This window comes from Lissotriton helveticus, chromosome 2_2 (assembly GCF_964261635.1).
Source record: "Lissotriton helveticus chromosome 2_2, aLisHel1.1, whole genome shotgun sequence".
Classification (NCBI taxonomy): Eukaryota; Metazoa; Chordata; class Amphibia; order Caudata; family Salamandridae; genus Lissotriton; species Lissotriton helveticus.
Genome location: NC_136060.1, coordinates 11530986 through 11546376, shown reverse-complemented (window position 1 = coordinate 11546376; position 15391 = coordinate 11530986).

Below are 15391 nucleotides of genomic sequence, written 5' to 3'. Positions count from 1 at the left end.
ATCATCCTGGAATCAAGAAGGAGCCTCTGCCAAGGAGAAAAGCTGGAAGACTGAAGATGAAGGACTGCCCTGCTGTGTGTTTGTAGGCTGATCTGCAGTTGCTATTCTGTCAAGGAGAAGGGAAGGACTTTGCTGTTGCTGTGTTCCCTGCTTGAAGAGATCCCCAAGGGCCTGAGGAGAGCTGGCCTCCTGCTAAGAAGTCCCAGGAACAAAAAGAATTCACCCACAGCGTCCCCCCTGAACTCTGCTGTGTGGGTTTTGACCTGCCTAGAGGGCTTGATCCATTTGTGGGGCCTCTGGAGGTTGCTTTCTGCTGTTTGGGGAGCTGGAAAAGAAGAAGAGAAGATCTACAATTTGCAAGCATCGTGCGCTTGCGGAGCGCATCATCGACAGTGTGAGAAAATTCCCGTTTCCGCAAAGATCGTCACAGCACCTGCTGCCGCTGCAAGACCTGACGCGTTGCTCGCTTGTGGAGCGCATCGCCCCGGTGCGTGAAGATTTCTGTCGCTGTGAATATCGTCACAGAGCCTGTTGTCTCTGTGGGAACTGGCGCACCGCTTGCCTGTGAGAAGAATCCCGTCGCTGCGAACGTCGTCACAGAGTCCAACCCCATCGCATCGAGGGGGCTTTGACAAAAGAAGATTGATGCTGCGCCGCGAATTGCTGCTGCACCGAATATCGTCGCCGTCCCAAAGATCTTCACATCGTGCCTGTGCCAGTCACTTTCTACCGGAGAACCTGCACCCCGGAATCCATACAAGGTATAGCATCGCTCCCCATACAGACCGGATTCATCGCAACACGCCCGCTGTGTGCAGCGTGGTTGTCGCATCGCCTCCCCAGGGTCTCAGGAGTGACGCATCGCTTGTTTTTCGACTCTGCAATTGCCGCTAGAAACTTTTGTCGCATTTACAGGTACTTTGTGCTAAAACTGACGCAACTGGGGATTATTTTGATGCAAACTCTAAAACTCTTTTAAAAACTTATTTTGAAAACAGTGTATGTTGGATTTTTGTCATTTTGGTCTTGTGTCGTTTAGATAAAAATACTTTATTTTTCTAAACTGGTGTGGAGTCCATTTGTGGAGTTTTCACTGTGTTACAGTGTGAATTGGTACAAATACTTTGCACATTGCCTTTGATAAGCCTGTCTGCTCGTGCCAAGCTACCAAGGGGGTGAGCAGGGGTTCTTCAAAGAGTGTATCCCCCTTACCCTGACTAGAAGCAAGGGTCCCTATTTGGACAGTGGTACCTACCTCTGCCAACTAGAGACCCCCAGATCTAACAAGCGCCATTATGTGCACAGTGGTAACAAACTGTGTGGTATATTTCTGTTGTAATCTATGTGTGTGCAATCTTCTTTCTGAAGTTCACTATTATACCATGTTAGGTGTGTGTTGCTGTGATCACGTAGATAGTCAACCACATGACATATGTGTTACGTATCCTTTTGAGAGTTTGCATGTGTTGCCTATGCCTAGGATGGTTATGAGAAAGCAGGGATGTTGGAAATGGGCCTTTCTCCAGGGTCATCCTCATACCTTTTTTGCCATCCTTCTCCAATTTTTGCTGAGTTCGTTTTTGGTAACCTTAGGACTCAGTGCTAAAGTGATTTTTCTCTCTCCGTAAGATTGGTTTAGACTCAATTGATTATTTGTAAGCCCCTAGTAAAGTGGCACTACATGTGCCCAGGGCTTGTAAATTAAATGCTACAAGTGGATCTGCAGCACTGATTTAGCCACCCGCTGATCAAGCCCTTTAAACATATATCAGGCTTGCCCTTTCAGAGTCAGTGAGTGCAGTTTTAAACTGACATTTTGACCTAGCAAAATAAACCATTTGCCAGGCAAAAACCTTTCTTTTCTATACATATAAGTCATCCTTAGGGTAGGCCCCAGACACCCCACAGAGCAGGGTGCAAAGTATTTTAAAAGTTGGACTTGTACTTTTAATTTTTACATGCCCTAGTAGTGAAAAACTCTAAACCTCATTTTCATTATTGCAACGTCTATCTGCCTGCTGTCCTCTTTCCTGGGGAAGAAGAACTGCACCAGCAACTCCATCATTAACCCAGGACCCCAGAGTGACTCAAAATGCTAGCCTGCTGGCCTCCTGATCTGAGCCTCTGATTTGTAACAGGCACCCCAACAGCTACTAGACTTGCCTTCAGCAAATTCCAGACCCCCAAGTGATGCACATAAGGTCCTGAACCTTTGGTGTGGCTCATCTATCTCTTAAATCAAGCTTTTTGGCTCTTCGCACGAATATTCAGCATGAGATAGCACCAGCCTGTCTCCTTTCACAGAATGCATCGACTGCCACGGAGAACTGTTAACACGGAGCTCCAGCATGCTCATCCACAATGATTGGCCTGTTCTGCGCAACATGCTGCCCACTGCTAGCGATGATCTCCTTGTTTACCTCAATCGTCTCCAACACAAACAGGACTCTTGCCACAAAACTTGAGAAAGTAAAACATCAGTGGGGCAAATCTGGGACTGTTTCTTACCTGCGTTACACTACAGTCAGCCTGAAAATTTGACTTTAACCCAGTTGAAACTCTATACTTTTAGGTGCTATTTTACAGTTTATTCTTTAAAAATTCATCAATTGTGTTCTACTGATTCGAGTTTTATTGTTTTGGTATTATTTTATTCATTAAATGTTGCTCTGTTTTTCTAACTTGGTCTGGGATCTATTTGTTTGGTGTTTACACTGTTAAACTGTTTGAAGTGTTTCACAAATACTTTACACCTTGCCTCTAAGTTAAGCCTGACCGCTCTGTGCCATGCTACCAGGCAGTTGAGCACAGATTAACTTGGGGCTTGCTTGTGCCTTACTAGGATTGTGGTTGATGCTTGGCCAGGGCTCACACCCCTGTCAACCATTAACTAACACAAGTGTTCAGCGGTGAGGATAGGCCTTATATTTGTGCAGTACATTCAGTGATTTGGTGTACACTACCATCCCATATCTAAGACCAAGTAGAGTCTACATGCTCCTAGATTGGTTTCTTTCTGTTACTTCCAAATTCTTCCTCTGACTGTTGTGTCTGAAACCACACCTGCAAGGATGGAATTTGAGTGGGGCTACATGGTCTTCTATGCTATGGCCCAGCTCAAGTTCTGGAAGCAGGGGGACTGCCAGTCAAGAGCACCGCCAAGAAGGGGGGGTTGCAAAAGGTGCTGAGGGACTGGGCAAAAGCTCACCAGATAATAGTGTATGTATGGATGCATGAACAAGGACAAGGCCTCTCACAGATACAGCATGAAGCTGAGGGGCATAACTTGGCTTATGAAGTGGAGCCCCCTGCCAGGGCAGGGAGCAGTGTACCTTCCTGCATTCTGTCCTTAGAGGAGCTAACCGAGGGGATGTGGAGAGGAAACTGGCCATGAGGAGAAGAAAGCTGAAGCAGAGAGATCCCTAGTGGAGAAAAAGTTGATCTTCACTCATGAACTGAGCATTTATGAGCTGGACATTAGGGGCAGACAGGCTGAGTTCAGCAGTGATGGTGGCAGCCAGGCAGAGCCCACCACTTTAGTCAGGATAAGGGAACTACACACTCAGGATAAGCCCTGCTCACCCCCTTGGTAGCTTGGCGGAGCAGTCAGGCTTATCCCAGAGGCAATGTTTAAAGAATTTGCACAACACACACCTATGACACACTAGGCACGCCACAAAAAGACTACACTCAAGGTTATATAAAATTATCCTTTGTGTTATACATAAAACACATAAAACACAATTGCATAAATCACTTTGTCACTAGGCAATTGTCATAATACTGCCTAGGTCATAAGTCAGTTTGCCATCATGTAGTTGTCATAAACATACCAGTTAGTGCACTAGATAAATACTTAGAAGTGCACAGGTCATAAACATCACATTGAAAATATTATGCCTAACATCACTGTTAGTGCAATAAAGCAAACACTTCTTAGGTGCACATCATGAAAATATTGTGAAAAAAAACATTACTGTGCATAAGGTGCACTTCCTGAAACTGAGATTTGTTTTTTTGTCACTGAAAGGCATGAACCTGCCGCTGTTAGATCACCCATAAATCACTTCATATCACTGAAGCATGTAGTGTGCAGCGGTATTGCAGTATTATACGGTACAGCTGTTCTTGTCACCAGGATCTGGGCCTCCGTCAAGGTTCCACCCATCCCTACAATTCAATTGCCGTGCCCTCAGGTATGTGTCAAAAGCTACAGCTGCCCGCATATGTGCAGAGCTGCTGTTAAAACCAATACAGCCTTTTCCCTTTTTTTAAACAACATGCGGGATGACCTCGTTGGACCTACCCTGCTGATGACAATACAGGGGAAGCTTCCCGCAACCTTGCAGTGCAGCTGCCAAAGATAAGGTGGCTTCCTCAGGACCAATATAATCAGCGGGACACACTCCACCTGTGGACTGGAGTGCTGCTTCCACCACCGCGGCTGTGCTCCTCTTATCAGGCCCCTCAGCTGGTAGTCGGCACTCGGAGCACCGCGCTAGGAGGGGACAGAGTCCCAAGCACAGGCCTGTTGTTCTCACTCCTGGGAACCCAGTCTAAACCAGTCCTGTCCTCCCTGGTGCAGCATTGTGCAAAGGAGACACAGACTGTTCAGGTGCAAGCGAAACTCCTCCTACCACGCTAAATGCAGACCAGGTCTATTCAGCCCAGAGATGAGTCACCTAGGCAAGGCAGAACACACCTCAGCCCTCTTTGTGACTGTCTAGAGTAATGCACATCCGCAGCTCCTGTCACTCCAAACCCAGAAGCTGAATACACAAGCAGTCAAAGGTACAGAGAAGGGTAAAATAAGAAAAGGCTCACTTTCACCACCCCCTTTTGTACCACTTTCTAAAACTGGCATTTTCAAACACACAATTGAAAAAAAACACCTTTTCCAAAAGGTGAGTTATTAAATTCTGAGTTCAGAGAGCCTAAACTCCATGCTTCTAATTTGTCCCAATTGAAAGTTATACTTTTAAGATGCTACTGAGCAATTCCTATGTTAGCCTATGGAACAGATAGCCTTTCAATAGGGAAAAACGATATTGACAGTATTCCACTATCAGGACATGCCACACACACCAGTAGATGTCCTACCATTCACATACACTTCACCCTTCCCATGGGGGTACCTTGGGCCTACCTTAGGGTTGTCTTACATGTAAGGAATGAGAAGATGTGGGCTTGGCAAGTGGGTGCCAAGGCAACATGACAGTTACAAACTGCACGTGCAGACACAGTGATGGGGCTACGCATGTGAGTGGCACAACCAGTGCTGCATGCCCAATAGTAGCATTTCATTTACAGGCCCTGGCACACACAGTGTACTTTACTGGGACTTACCAGTAAATCAAATATGCCAATCTTGGATAACCAAGCATATTCACAATTTACCCAGAGAGCATATACACTTTAGCACTGATCAGCAGTGGTAAAGTGCCCAGAATCCTACATCCCATGAAAAAACAGAGTCAGAAAAATAAGAGGCAAAGAGTTTGGGGATAAACCTGCAAAAAGGGCCAATTTTAACACAGTGTAGTTCCTATATTCCCAATAGGCTCTGTGCATTGGAATAATATTTCCTATAGATGTGACGTAGGACTTATGTCTACTAGGTCTCTATCGAAATATATTAGACTTAATTGTGAGTGCCAGCTAGCTCAGAGGTCACTAGAAACTTTCTCGAGTTCACAAGAAGGGATTTAGTTTCTGACAACCGCATAAACATGACAACTTTGTTTCCCCAAGATAAAACTGATCTTCAGAGTCGTGGAAACAATAGATAAATATTTCACTCAGTCAATCGTGCATGCTTCGTTTCACCAGAGGTGCAGAGAAATAGATAGACGGGCGTTTTCAATAAAAGGATTTATTGAACAGTCTTCTTTCTGAAGCATAAGCAATGAACTGCTACAATCGTAAAACTGCATACAATAGAAGGAGTAGAATAAAATAATACTGTAAGAGCATTGTATGGTTCCTAAACCATAGATAAATACATACATAAATAACAGAGGCTAAAAGTACTCAACTGGTGCTTCTAAAATACGCCTACCCCGGTGTGCCTAACCTAAGCTTAGTACGAGGGAAAAAGTAAGTGAGGTGTAGCATAAATGTAGTATTCTTTGCCAAGAATCTGTCCAATATTTCTCTTAGGGTCTAATCAGCTCCGTACCTTGGTTTAGAATGAAGAAGGTCAATCTCAGGACTCGATTTCCCAACAACCTGCAAGGGTAGCTTGGAAACACTGGAGCTGGATTTCTCGGCAGGAGAAAAGACAGGGTCTCTCTCAGTGCGTCTGCTGGAGGGTCGGCTTCCTTCGGCACTGGCAGTAGCATGGCGCGTTGGGCAAGTAGATAGTCGAACTGCTCCAAACCACTGTGTGTTTGCTATGGCAAGTGTGGGCATATTTATACCTTGAAAGTGCAGAGATTGACATAAAGGTGGCTATAATAACGTCATCAAAGAGTCTCAGTCCTTTGAAAACTCAATGAGTTCTTGGATAAGTCAGTATTCGAGCAAGGGAAAGTCCCTAGCTGCTGAAGCCGAGTTTTCCAAGAAATCGTTGTGGATTTTTGGAACTAGTGGAAGTAGCCCTGCCGTATTTGGACTGCATGAACTATGTCTAAATATGGTTATGATTCTTATGCCTATATAAGAATATGGTGATTTATACCTATATAAGGGCATGAATCGGAAAATTTACAATAGGGTCCTAAAATGTTACACAACAATAAATGTTACTCCCTTTCAGCGAACTATGCACTATAAAGCAGGTGACTCCAAAGCTCCACTAAAATGTGTGTTGCTCTGAAAGAGTGCGTTTTGTTCTACTTCAGATTGTGAAGATATATTTGGAAAACAAACATGGACTTGCATAAATGTGTCCAAACACATTTCTGTGTTTAACACTTTAGATTAAACTACTTCTACTTTAGCATAATGTATGTCTCATCTGCAGTGTAGCATAATCAGAGAGAATTACGAAGTATCGCAGATGCACAAATGGTAGACTACTTAAGTCCTGCTGCAAATTTATGTTGAAAATACAACTGGTAAATATAGAAGCACAAGGCATAAAATATTACAAAAATATTAATACACATTTTGAGGTGGTACCGACTGTCAGGCAAGGGGTACATCTCTGTAGGGTAAGAATATTTCGAGATGCATCACCTATTCATCTTTGGCCACCTTTTGAGCAGCCTTGTGGAAACCACATTGACCTGTGAGTCAATGGACAGTGTTGCTCAAAATCAGGGACAGCTAAAGCTTACTTTTAGTATAGTGCTGCCTTCAGCATTCGTTATGCCCAGTCACCACGATGAGCCATGTATTCCATTAGTGCTGCTGAAATAAAGTATATGCTTAGTGTGTTGGCTCCATCTACAGAGTGCTCACAGCAGGTTACACCAGTTCAAATTTGGCACACTTGTGGCAGGAGATCCCCTCCTAGCTGCAGAGCATGTTATGTCATACCCTACTCCCCCCAGAGAGTGGTTTCCATGGAAATGAGAGCAAAATGTTGTGGTATTAGCCCCAAGGATATAATGGCATGGCCGGGTATCCCACTGCTGTTGCCTAAGTGTGCATCAGGCCTCCTCCAGGACACACTTGAAAGACATGTCCGTCACAAGAGATAAGCCACCCACACCTAAAAAAACTACAGGTAAAATAATGTCAAAGTATATAATTGACTTTGTGAGGTATCCAAAGGGCATTAAATCCATTTAATTTTAAATAATTTTAGCACAGATCAAGACCAGGAACTATGGGGTCCGATTTAGCTCTCGGCAGACCTAGATTCTAATGACAAAGCAGAAAACCAATGCATTTATATCGAATATTTAGCTAAAGGATCTGCCCCTCTGACTCTCCTATGGTTGATGCTGAAATTGAATGAAAGAGTGCACTGCAGGCTCATGCAGATATATTACCTTCACATGCTGCCTATCTCCTTACTCACCCAGAAATACATAGAGGCACACAATGATGAGGGAAAGGCCCCATCGATTTAGTTCTATACTGAAACAATCAGAACACATTAGATATTGATAGTAATTGGTTAATCACTATTCAGTGCAGATGCTCCTCAGTTACGACGTCTATTGTTGGAAATATGGAGACACAAAGTTGGCAAGTCAATTTACTGCTATTTGGAAATGTCAACCATTTTAGATTTGGCAAGCTATTGTTGCCTAGCTAGCCTAAGGGGATATTGATGGCTACTGGCAGCTGGTTATTTTGTGCTGGCGGACAGTCATTTGTTCCTATAACATTGCTCTGAAAAATCTGATTATCCTATAATATCAATAATGTGCTGCACTCTGAAAGTTTTATGTGGGTTGTGACATTTGGTATGTATGCAGTGTTTTACATTTTGTACAGGCGCTGTCGGTAGCGGGAGTACCTGCCGGGTGGTGACGTGGGGAGGGGGAGGGGCAGAGTGGGGGGTAGAAATCTATGGATTACGGAGGTTTACAGGTAAGTAAACATATAAATAAATATAACGAATTTCGTTGCGTGCACTGCAACCCCAAATGCAATGCAGTGCAAGCAACAAAATTCATTTTATTTACTTACATGTTTACTTACCTATATACCTCTGTAATCCGTAGATTACTACCCCCACCCTGCTCCTCCCCCTCCCCACGTCACCGCCCAGCATGTACTCCCACTACCTTCCGCGGCTTATTGTGTAGCTATACTTTCCCATGTGCCTCTATAAAAGGTTTGAGGGCGTGCATTTTCCCATTCAGCATGGTCTAGTGAGCAAAAGAATGATGGTTTAAACCCAGATCTCTTGAGTGGGGGTAAGTGGATGAAAAATGTCTGCACTCCGTCCATCATTTGGGTTTGCTATGTTCGCCCTAAGATGCTATGGGTATGTCCAGACATGGGTACCTTGCTCAATGAGCCACTGAAATATTAAACGAGCCTGGCTGATGAGGGGTGACACCCCTAAGGCTGTCCCAGGATTCTTGTTTCTGGTCCAGGGAGAACCTGTAGACCTCACAAGAAGACAAGGACAGAGAACAGCTGCTTGTTAAAGGCATCTGTAAAAATTATACTATCTAGCTAAGTGTAAAATATGTATTAAAGGGAGTTAACAGAAGAAAATCAAATGGCAATTGTTTTCCTCTGTTACCTCCCTTTCATACATATTTTACACGTAACTGCATAATATCCTGTTTCCAGCTGTCTTTACCAAGCAGCTGTTCTCTGTCCTTCTCCCCTTATGAGGTCTACAGTCTTAGTGGGGAGAGCTAGGGAAGACTCACTCTATTGTCCCTATTTGTTTTGTGGGAGTCCAGGGAGGTCCTGGCCTGGCAGTTCTTGCTGGACTGTTCCAATGAGGAACAGGGTTGAGACTGATTTACATAAAGCAGGGTCCAAACTGGGGTGGCAAAGCAAGCAAAAGAACAATGGGTTAAATCCAGATCGCTTGACTCGGGTTGAGTGGTTGTAACGTTTCAGCACTCTGTCCATCAACTTGTTGTTTTCGCACAGTGAGACCTCCACCCAACAAAAGACAGGCTAAGATAAAGTCCTGCTCATATTTTTTGATCTATATCTGCACTAATATGGGAAAGCAGATGAGGCCATTTGTTGCTTCCAGCTTTGCATTTGCTAGGCAGCTTACAGTTGCTTAGTAAATGGAGACACTATGTTGAAGAAGTTTGAAAGATGTTTCTTTAGCATACTGCCTACTGATCATTTGGAGCTTCTCGTCTACTCCCTTCGAGAAAGAGAGAAAGAGAGCGGGAGAGAGATAGAGAGACTTAAGGGTTTCTTTCTCTTTCTTCTTCACTTTTGAATGGCATTGATCCACTTACAAGTATTTCTGTCTCGCCTTTTCTCTTTTGATCTTTTACTCTCTTCTCTTGATCTTCCACCAAAAGTCTATTTTACATCTTTTTTCTCTTCCTCCAACACCAAAGGTGTCTCTTCAATCTCTTACTTCAAAGTATATATTTTCCACATCATCTTCAACAACCTCTGTCTTCATCCACCATCTCGAAGGGACTGTGTTCTTCTCTTGCTTCACTTTGCCTTCAAGTCATTGTTTGTTTATTTCACACTCTTCCCCACTTTTGTGGTAACCCTTGATGTCCCTTTTAACCTTTATATATGAGGGTGATAATTCTTGGTTATTCTCACATATGGCCCCACTTAGCTATTTCTGTCCCCTTCTGTTGTTTACCAGCTCAGGTAGAGTCCTTGCCCCATGCACATTTCTTTAGTGGGCTTAATTGTGGTATGTTATGTTAATTTAATTTTTTAAGCAAAGCTGTTACCTAAGGGTGTCCTGGCCCTGCCCCTATTTTCTCTGGGCCTGTACCATGTACCTAGCAGGGCTCCATTTCAATATCTCATAGTTGGGCCAAGAGTGTCTTTGTCAGTTATGTGCATGTCCTTGAGCTCCTTTCATGAACCACGGTTTTGCTTTGAATTCGGAGCCTGTTATCCTGTGTATTCCATTATAAAGTCAGGGCAAGAAGGATCTGAAAGAAATGCAAAAACCTGGAGTGGATGAACTTCTCAAATAATGGATGGGACCTTTGTCTGCTCTGTTTCTCTGCATCCTCTCTAATGGAATCTTCCTGCCCCTACTAACCGGCCTGGTGCCAATTGCATTGAGTACAGAGAGCCAACACCATCCCACATCTCATATTCCTCATCTCATGTCAGCATGCTCTTGGCTGCTCAACTACTTAACTTCAAGGTCTCAGTCACTGAAGCTTTAATAACATGTTGTCCATGGCTTAAGACTGCTACGGCCTCAGTATCATTGGAGGCATTGCTGCCTCTAGCAGAGCATGGACTCCTGCCAGTCCAGAAGATGTGCTTGTTGTGCAGTCCCAGGCATGGCTAATAGGAGGTTCCTAGTGGAGGATGAGAAAAGATCCCTGAAATGAATTGCTCTGGGCTCTCGATTGCTGCAAGATGAGCACTGATACACTATCCCTCAAATATGGGGTTTAGCACAGATTAACAGCCTTATCAGACAAATATCATGCCTTAAAATCTTAAAATCTCTGTCACATTTGGATTCAAGGCTACATGCACTCTCTTATTCTGGCAAGCAACCAAGTCCCATACCCAGCCTGAAACTATGGCTCATCAGTCTGAATGTTGCTGACAAGGAACAATGTCTCCCCACATTGGCCTGCCAGACCCATTCCATAGAACTTGACATTGCAAGGAGCAAGGTCCCCATTTTCTCCTTAACTTTGATATATCTGACCATGTTTTGGTCTACTGAAACCCCATAGGATGCAAGAAAATGATGTTCTCAAACCCCACACTAGAACATGTGCAATGTTGCCTCATTCCTCCCCTTCAGGATCCAAAGAGTCCTCCCTTCAGCCAGTGTATTGGAAAATTGCTCTGAATATGCTAATCATCATTGAGCTTCCAGTGTGACTTTCACTATCCATGGGTGTTGTCTGCTCCGGATTTGTAGGAACTCTTCCCAAAGAGAGTCTGTGCTGATGAGAACTCCTATAGCGTGTCACGTGCTTCCTCCTCCAAGATCATAATGAGGCATTTTGAAGTTTTTGCCAACTGATGAATATTGTGCAAGGTGATAAAAAAATCTGATGCGATCAGTGTCTGATTTCAAACGTTCTCATCTCTGTATCTCACAACTCTATCCATGTAGGACCCTGAGATCATTCAAAGCATAATGTATATCAAGTTTATATTGTGCATTTGGAGAGAAACACTCTATACAAACTCCATTCCAAAATGCACTGATTAATAGCGAATAGGAGATTGGTGTTCCCCAGGGCAAAACAACAACATGCAAATGAAAGATCGCACCTACCTGAACTTAGCGGTGAATTGCAGAACAAGCATAGACTACACACAGTATGGGTATATTTTTAATTCTATATATCAATATATGCTCACACTTGCTTAAAAAGTAAATGTCCGCCTTTTATATCTGTGGAGGAAAGGATCGTATACATTTCCCTGGATCCAAAAAGGAGGTGATTTATTTCTGATGTATTGTAATACGTGTATTGGTAATGAAGGAGATTTTTTTAAATCATCACTTTTTATTAAGAATATTGAGAACTAATGATTTTGTTGTGATAGATTAAAGATGCAAATGTTGAATTAATATGATTGGAGTTGAAGCCAGTTTTATATGATGTGCGGAAGTGTGTTTATTAATGTTGTTTATTTTTTCCACATTTCATAAAATCGCCATATTAGTTGGTGTACATGCTGTTTTCATGCTGCTCATTTCACTCCTGCTCTTTCCCCTCCAATCGTGTTCCCTTGTGATATTTTCTCTTCTCACAGGCTCCACAGACAAAGTGACAGGCTGATGTAATTGTATTTTTCCGATGTGCATATATTGTGAATGAACTTTCTAGTGATCCTAACTGTCATAACTATTCAATGTTCTCCAGTTTTTCCGCTGTACTGTTGGTGGGATTAATACTTGGCTGGTGTATAGCCTATTGGTCATAAAAGTTGCACGGTAATTGACCTTTTTATGACAATGTGATGCTGGAGATGCTCAATTCTTTCTTGGAAAATAAGATAGTACTAACGTATAATATTATTTATGTGAGTTTCTCTGATTTGTCAAAAGAATTGACACACCTTCCCTGCCAAAGACATCAAGAAGGCCATCAACACCCAACTTTCCAAGTTAATCTAAACATACCATATCCTGGACATTTCCCTCACTGCTACAGACGACATCCGCACCCTCTTTGACTAAGGCAAAGCTGCAGCCGTCATCCTGCTGTGCCTCACGGCTGCCTTCTACACCGTCTCCCAAAACTCCCTCTTCACAAGATTCCACAACGCTGGTATCCGCAACAAAGCCTTAGAATGGATTTTCTTCTTCCTCACCTGCCGAACACAGACAGACTTTCACCATTCCACTGAGAACCCATGGAGATCAGTGGTGAAGTGCCTCAGGGATCCTCCCTGAGCTCCACCCTGTTCAACATCTACATGAACACGCTTGCAGCCATTGTCGGAAACCACAGACTCAACATTGTCTCCTATGCCAACAACACCAAGCTGATTCTCTCCCTCACAGACGACCCCACAGCCCCCAAGAGCAACTTCCACAACAGGAGGAAGGCAGTTGCCACTTGGATGAAGGACAGCTGCCTCAAGCTCCAACACCTCTGCCTGGGATGACTCCTGGTGAGCCACAGTCCTTGGAACCCCCTACAACAACATACCAAGCCCAATCCTCAACATCATCCTGGACTTCTTGCTCTAAATAAACTGCCAAACCAATTCCGTCTCATCCTCCTGCTTCCACAGTCTCCACCTGCTTCAGAAGATTTTTAAGTGGGTCCCCACAAGTCCAGGTAAAAAGTCACCCATGCGCTTATCAGCATCAGACCCAACTACAGCAAAGCACTTTACGTTGGCACCACCCAAAAACTCCTCAAGAAACTTTAGAATATCTAGAATGCCTCTGCCAGACTCATCCTGAACATCCCTCATCACAGCCAAATCTCCGGTCACCTGAAAGTCACCCACTGGCTCTCGATCACCAAAAGAGTCACCTTCAAGCTCCTCCCTGTAGGAAAGTGCCCCTTTTTCCATGGTTGCCCCCACTTTTGCAAAGCTGTTGATGTACTTTGACTGAGTGTGCCCTGGGTTCCTTCCAACCAGGTACCCAGCGCCTATGTTCTTTCCCTAAACTGTACTGTTGCAAAACCTGATTGCCAACTCTCTGACCACATGTAGGGCCCTTGTAAAAGGTACCATAGGTACCAAGGGCACTGCTACCAGAGAAGTCCTCTAAGGGCTACGACACTTATTGTGCCACTGTTAGAGGCCCTGTACCTTTACAAACACACTTCCATTGCAGGCTGTGTTTTGGTGCAGAGGAAAGTGAAGAGTTGACATGGCACACATGTGCAATGTCTACAATCCAATGCCCTGGCATAGGAAAGCCATCTCTCTAGCTGGGTGCACTATACCAGTGGTGAGGGTACAGGTGCATGAGCCCTGTATCCCCACAGTGTCTAAGTAAATTCTTAGACATTGTAAGTGCAGTAATGCCATACAGAGTATATTGTGCTGGGAGCTTGTCATTACGAACTCCACAGCACCATAATTACTTTACTGAAACTGGGAAGTTTGGTATCAAACTTTTCAACACATTAAACCCACAGTGATGCCAGTGTGGGATTTAATGAAAAATGCACTCAGAAGGCATCTTAGAGATGCCCCCTAAAAACTAGCTAATTCTAGTGTCCTGGCTGACTGGCTTCTCACTAGCTGTCACCACCAGACATGTTTCTGGATCCCTGGTCTAGAGCCTGCCGCTCTCTGGGTCCTGAAACAATGTGCATTCTCTGGTGAGGTGCCAAGCCTCCTCCCCCAGAATCGGCAGAGTCCATGAAGGGGAAGCTTCAAAGGCTTGCCGCCTTTGTGAGCTACCCCAGCCATTTGCTGCTCCCAGCAACTGGCTCTCACCTGTTCAGACCCTGACTTTGGGTGAGGTGGAACACAACTCTCAGTTTCCCCGATCTAGCAGACGGGGGATCAAGCCAACCGGAAGTGAGGCTTATGTCCCCTCTCACTCGAGGGTGGCATAATAGTGGGTGTACCCCCCCAAGGAATGCACACATTGGTCCCTTACTTGCCCCTAAATCTAGTATTTAGAGGCAAACCCGAACCTTCCCTCCTCAGACAAGATGAAACAAGAAGAAGAAGGACCGAAGAGCCGTGCTGAAGAAGAAGAAAAAGACACCAATTGCCCCAGCTCCAGCCTTACCGGTCTGTCCTGACCTAGACCTGCTCCACTGAAACTCTGGTGTGTCCTGCAGCAAGCAGGCCTCAAGAAACCGGAGGTCCTGCCCTGCCTTCCCAAACCAAGACTTTGTCTCCCGTGAGCACTGGATTTGCTCACCCAAAGACTCTGTCTGGGCCAAATCGGAGAGTCAGTACCACTCTGCCCCTGATGCCCACAGCCCGAGTGGCCCAACACCACAGGAGGTCTCCCCGGCGATCCTGACCTGGGATCTGGTGATCCCTGACCTGCCTTGAGTCTCCAACCAATGCCTACAGCCCCTTTCTGGAGGATCCCAGCGACAGGAGCTGTACCCGATGTCCAATGGCCTTGGGTGGCCCAACCAACAATGTCCGAGCATTCCTAGGCAAACCAACTTACCTCTCCAACTGGTGGTCACCTCTAGAATATCTTCGTCCTGAGCCTGCAGTGTTTGTTGCAATTGGAGAATCCCCATTGAAATCAATAGGGCACCTGACGCAAAACCAGCCCTCTGCACCCAGTTGCCCCAGTGCCACTGTGTGTGCACTTTGTGTGCTAAATCTGACTCCCCCTTTGTTCTGAGCCTAACACCATGATCTTTACTCCCACAACCTTGTGGCA